This window comes from Aedes aegypti, chromosome 3 (genome assembly GCF_002204515.2).
Source record: "Aedes aegypti strain LVP_AGWG chromosome 3, AaegL5.0 Primary Assembly, whole genome shotgun sequence".
Lineage (NCBI taxonomy): Eukaryota > Metazoa > Arthropoda > Insecta > Diptera > Culicidae > Aedes > Aedes aegypti.
Window position 1 is genome coordinate 203,531,042 of NC_035109.1, and position 6,473 is coordinate 203,537,514.

A 6,473-nucleotide genomic window follows, 5' to 3' on the forward strand; every position below is an offset into this window, starting at 1 on the left:
CTCTTTCTGCCGCTGTTCAGCTTCCTCCTTCTGCTCACGCACACTACGAAGCACACTGAATTCACCGGTCGGGGTTGAAAATGGCGTCGACGGAAACAGCACTTTCTTCACTTTACCAGAACGCAAAAACATTACATGCGAATAGTTCTTTTAGTTCTTCTTCTCACTACCGCACAATTTTCACGCTCTTCTTCTTTGTTGAGGCTTGACCTCCACTTTTCAAAGTTGTATTCTGCCGTCCGATTAGCAGCTCACACTTCCGGAACACGCAAGTATCCGGGAGCTTTCTTCGACCACTCAATCGGGAACAGAATTCAATTTCCGACCACGTTTGTCGGAAAACACTATCCGATGCAACGCATGCAATCGGATTCACTTCGCGATTCGACCGTCGCAACCGCCGAAACTCGCGTCGATTCTTTCTCGTTCCGCGCACGAATCGAGAATCTAATCTGCTTCCATCCACTAATCCGACATCCGGCACGATCGGACCAAAATGTTCTTCGGATAGTTCAGGGACGAAAAGCAAGTGGACTGTATTTTAAGAATTTTATTTAGCAAAACGAAACACGTCTAAACACGACGGAATTTTTACTTTTTGATTTCCTTCTTTCCTTTCTCCTTCCTACTTCCGTTCGCATCGCGCCAAATCTACACAAACCCTCGCTTTCTTTCTACACCTCCTGTCGTCTGCGCCGGTAGCACACAGAGAAAAATAAAACATTTGATTCTGTTTTACACTCTAAAAAAAATTGATTCAAAAACCGAACATTGAATAATAAATCTTTCCACTTTTAGTGTAACACTAACGTACCTGCGTTACAAGCCAGATGAATAAGAAATAATGTTTGTATTGTTATCTACCTAAAATGTCCGTTAACGACCTGAGTTACTCAACAATCACCGCGTGAGTGTATAGAATGATAGGTATTTAACTTATAATTGTCGTTCTACCTATGCATATAACTATTTAAGCTTGATGTCAATAAAACTCTTTTCATTTTATCTAAGTCATTTGTGAATTTAACCTGAATTCGATTTCAGCTCAATAATCACGTGGTCCTTTTTCGCAAAGTGCACCTCTTTTGGAAGAATTAGATGCCCATCCAATCACAACGCTTTCTATATATATCCAATGCCTAGCCCGAGAGCGCATTGTTTTTTAGGTATAGGAATAGCACACTAGTAGAAGCATTAACCTAAGAATGCTAATGTCGCTGCTGTTCGTGTGACCAACATCTAGTTTGCTGCGATGTGACAGCGTGAGTACCGGGCCTCAAAGTGTCAAAGGCCAAAACAAAACATTCTCTGTTGCGTGGGATCGATCAATTAAAGAAAAATAACAATTAAAGGTAATAATTAGTTAAATCAATTTTGTGACAACAGCGCCACTAGCGTTCTACTACAAATATTTCTATTAGCACACTACACTAGCCAGCAACTGCGCTGGCTGAGGTTTCTATTGTGTGGGCTTCCAATGGGTCGCGACGTTCTCAAACAACCGGTTACGGAACATGAGTCCGTTGCTCGATAAATACTTGTTTTTAATTATGAATTGTGGTTTACGGCTAATCAGTCGAGTGGAAGTTTAACTTTTTCGCAAATCTTCACATCAATTTGTCCATCTCATCTAATTGCAAATTATATGTAATGTTTAGCTTTTCGGTAGTTGTTAGTTGTTGCATCGTGCAATGGAGTGTGGGTTCGATTCCCGCCCGGGCGGAAAACTTTTCGTGAGGAACGTTATCCGACTGTGCCACTGGGCGTTTCATTCTAGTCCGTTGTTCTAGTGTGGTGGTTCCTTCAAAGGGCAAAATACCCACTGGAAGCATTAACGTGTCGGTGTCTTTAGGTAATTTTAAGCTGTTTTAAGCCGTTATAAGCCGTTTTAAGCCGTTTCAAGCAATTTTAAGCCATTTCAAGCCGTTATAAGTTGTCTTAAGCCGTTTTAAGCCGTTTCAAGCCGTTTAATGTCATTTTAAGCCGTTTCAAGCCGTTTTAATGCCGTTTTAAGGCATTTTAAGCCATTTTCAGCTGTTTTAGGGCATTTTAAGCAATTTTAAGCCATTTCAAGTCATTTTAGGCTGTTTTAAGATGTTTTAAGCCATTTCAAGCCTTTTTAAGCCATTTCAAGCCATTTTAACTCATTTTAAGCTATTTTGAGCCGTTTTAAGCCGTTTTAAGCTGTTTTAAGCCGTTTTAAGCTGTTTTAAGCCGTTTTAAGGCATTTTAAGCCATTTTAAGCCGTTTTAAGCTATATTTAGATGTGTTAAGCCGTTTTAAGCCGTTTCAAGCTGTTTATTTATTTATTTATTGAAGTTGTTATTCATCTGACATCTGTTTGTCTTAATGAAAAAAAAAAACATAAAAATCTAGCTCAATGACAATCTACGGATAAAACTAATCAAAGGCAAATTAAAATCAAAAGCAGTAAAGGCTTCGTTGAGCGCATCAGCAGAAGCACGAAGAGGTTCATTCATGCCATACAAACGATTGCGAGGCACGAGCTGAAGAAAGTTGCGTTGTCTTATTACTCGTTCAGGTGCATATATATTCAATTGCCTTAGTAACTCCGGAGAGTCGATATCACCAACGATCAGCTTAGCCGCAAAAACAGCTTGCGCTCTACGTCTTCTCTGCTCCAACGTTTCGATTTAAGCCGTTTCAAGCCGTTTTATGCCACTTTAAGCTATTTAAGCTGTTTTAAGCCATTTTAAGCCGTTTTAGCCGTTTGAAGACATTTTAAGCCATTTTAAGCCAATTTAAGCCATTTGAAGCCGTTTTAAGCCATTTTTAGCCGTTTTAAGCCATTTTATGCCGTTTTAAGACATTTTAAGCCGTTTTAGCCGTTTGAAGACATTTTAAGCCATTTTAAGCCGATTTAAGCCATTTTAATCCGTTTCAAGCCGTTTCAAGCCGTTTTAAGACATTTTAAGCCATGTTAAGCCATTTTAAGCCATTTTCAGCTGTTTTAAGCCATTTTAGGCATTTTAAGCCGTTCTAAGCCGTTTTAAGCCGTTTTAAGCCGTCTTAAGCCGTTTTAAGCCGTCTTTAGCTATTTATAGTCGTTTTAAGCTGTTTTAAGCCGTTTCAAGCCGTTTTAAGGCATTTAAGGCCTTTTTAAGCCGTTTCAAGCCGTCTTAAGCCACTTTTAAGCCGTTTTATGCCATTTTAAGCCATTTTAAGGCAATTAAGGTCGTTTCAAGCCGGTTTAAGCCTTTTAATTCTATTTGGAGCCGTTTCAAGCCGTTTCAAGGCATTTTAAGTTGTTTCAAGCCGTTTTATGCCACTTTAAGCCATTTTAAGCCATTTTAAGCCGTTTTAAGGCGGTTTAAGCAGTCTTCGAAGATCATCTTTCTACTCTCAGATTTAAACAAGCATGCTATGAATTCATCTCAGTTTGCACGATCGTTTTGAATCCTGATTTTTCCGATCTCAGTGAACGAGATTTGTTCTGGGATTCAATCCCAGGATGGAATCCCCATGAATAAATTGTCATTCTCTTTCAGTCAACAGGTATGTAAATAAGTACTTGATTTGTCGTCTACTCGATATGCCATTTTAGGTTTTTTCGTGAAGAAATATATCCTCCATAGACCTTCTACTCTCCAGCAACTCCGCTTTTATTGAGATAGGAACGGATAATCCGTGTTTATTCCGCCTGATGTACGACCGATGTTAAAAAAAGATTTGCCCAAAAGTGTTCAAACGAACTGTCCAGCAGCAATATCTTTGTTTTCTACAAGCCATTTCCATGGCTTATGAGTTCCTATGGAAATTGTAAGATCCAATAAAAAATAAATATCATTCCTGAGCTTTAGCATTTGACAAGAAAAAATTGAAAAAATAGAGAAAAATGGACCATCCCCAAAGATTTACATTAGTACTATGTTGCGCATACCAGTAAGGTGTATTTTTTTTGAGTTTTACGTTGTTCATTAATAACTTAACACGCATTTGACGGGCTTTAAGTTTCCATCTGTTCGTTGTTAACTTATTTTCGTAAATGACTCTTACGAAATTTCAAACAACCCTCCTCTTTCATTGAAAACGAAAAAACTAGGGATCGTTTGGTTTAGTTACTCATGCGAGCCAGAAAATTAGAGTTTAAAGTTTTCTAACAAATACTTGAAAAAAAACCAACACGCTGAGAAGGAATTTGATGAAATTTTTATAAATCAATATTATTTCTACAACGCTTTCACATTTTTTTATTTATAATAAAATTTCAACAGAGCAAATAATTCCATTCATTCATAAATGCATCAATTTCAGAGGTCTGATGGTAGTTCAGTTCTTTTTGCGTCAAGCATAGGCTTCAGATAATGTAGGATGCCAACTGCACTGCAAATCCGAATCTGAAGCTCCAAGAGTTTTAATTGATTTGTATTTGATTCGCTGTAAAGAAAAAATAACGTGAGTTTTTGAATGGCTTCAACTTTAACTGCGACAGACATAAACTAATTTACCAAACATGAATCGAAATGTTTTAAGGGGAAAACGTGGACATAAAAACAATAAAATCATAGAGAAATACGACTTCGTGAAACGTGTGTCCTGTCACAGATATTTTTTCTATTAAATTATCAAGGTCTACTTGATTTATTTTAATAACTCTCTTCAATCAAGGATCGAATCCTGGGATTCAATCCGCCCATACAAGGCGCATGATTCAATGCATGCCTTGATTGGAATATAATGAGCGCACGCATTTGATCTTGGTCCGTGGGTTTTGAATCTCAGCAGCTCTTGGAGTGAGATTTTTTGAAGACTGGGTTTAAGCCGTTTTATGTCACTTTAAGCCATTTTAAGCCGTTTTAAGGTGATTTAAGCCATTTTAAGCCATAATAAGACATTTTCAGCTGTTTTAAGCGGATTTAAGCTATTTTAAGCATTTTAAGCCGATTTCAGCTCTCTTAAGCCGTCTTAAGCTGTTTAAAGCCGTTTTAAGCTGTTTTGAGCCATTTCAAACCGTTTCAAGCCATTTTAAGCCATTTATCGTCTAACTTGAGATCTCGCCCTAAAAGCCATTGGTAACCGAGTGTGTAGCTCCTTGTTTCCAAGCAAATTAATGGACCTGGATGAAAACTATCACCACTGGGAGATATAGAAGGATCTTCTCATCATTGTAGCATTGTTGAATAAAGTGTAAAACTATTCGTTTGCTCAGTAGCTACAAGCTACACACTCGGTTACCAATGGCTTTTAGGGCGAGATCACAAGTTATGCGAGATTTTAAGCTGTTTTAAGCCGATTTAAACCATTTTTAGCATTTTAAGCCGTTTTAAGCTTTTTTTAAGCCGTTTCAAGCCATTTTAAGCCATTTTAAGCCGTTTTAAGCCGTTTTATGCCACTTTAAGCCATTTTAAGCCGAGGTTTTATCCATTTTCAGCTAATTTAAGCCGATTTAAGCCATTTGAGGCACTTTAAGCCGTTTTCAGCCGTCTTAAGCTGTGTAAAGCCGTTTGAAGCCATTTTAAGCATTTTAAACCGTTTTAAGCTTTTTTAAGCCGTTTTAAGTCGTTTAAAGCTGTTTGAAGCCGTTTTATGCCATTTTAAGCCATTTTAAGTCGTTTCAAGCCATTTGAAGCCGTTTTGAGTTGTATTAAGGCATTTTAAGCCGTTTTAAACCATTTTAAGCTGTTTTATGCCATTTTAAGCCGTTTAAAGCCGTTTCAAGCCGTTTTAATGCCGTTTTAAGGCATTTTAAGCCATTTTAAGCCGTTTTAAGCCATTTTCAGCTGTTTTAAGGCATTTTAAGCAATTTTAAGCCATTTCAAGTCATTTTAGGCTGTTTTAAGATGTTTTAAGCCATTTCAAACCTTTTTAAGCCATTTCAAGCCATTTTAAGTCATTTTAAGCTATTTTGAGCCGTTTTAAGCCGTTTTAAGCTGTTTTAAGCCGTTTTAAGCTGTTTTAAGCCGTTTTAAGGCATTTTAAGCCATTTTAAGCCGTTTTAAGCTATTTTTAGATGTGTTAGGCCGTTTTAAGCTGTTTAAGCCATTTTAAGCCGTTTCAAGCCGTTTTATGCCACTTTAAGCTATTTAAGCTGTTTTAAGCCATTTTAAGCCGTTTTAGCCGTTTGAAGACATTTTAAGCCATTTTAAGCCAATTTAAGCCATTTGAAGCCGTTTTAAGCCATTTTTAGCCGTTTTAAGCCATTTTATGCCGTTTTAAGACATTTTAAGCCGTTTTAAGCCGTTCTGAGCCATTTTAAGCCATATTAAGCTGTTTTAGCTGTCTTAAGCCGATATAAGCCATTTTAAGCCGTTTCAAGCCGTTTCAAGCCGTTTTAAGACATTTTTAACCATGTTAAGCCATTTTAAGCCATTTTCAGATGTTTTAAGCCATTTTAGGCATTTTAAGCCGTTCTAAGCCGTTTTAAGCCGTCTTTAGCTGTTTATAGTCGTTTTAAGCTGTTTTAAGCCGTTTCAAGCCGTTTTAAGGCACTTTTAAGCCGTTTTATGCCATTT

General features: G+C 37.4%; 1 long non-coding RNA gene across 1 annotated transcript; it reads right to left on the minus strand.

The window, feature by feature from the left end:
* Positions 1 to 4,184: 4,184 nt before the first annotated feature.
* LOC110679869 lies at positions 4,185 to 4,754 on the minus strand. Its single transcript, XR_002502767.1, has 2 exons — positions 4,456 to 4,754; positions 4,185 to 4,398 (listed from the first exon to the last, which is right to left on the minus strand). It is a non-coding gene; the product is annotated as an uncharacterized LOC110679869 (long non-coding RNA).
* Positions 4,755 to 6,473: the final 1,719 nt, after the last annotated feature.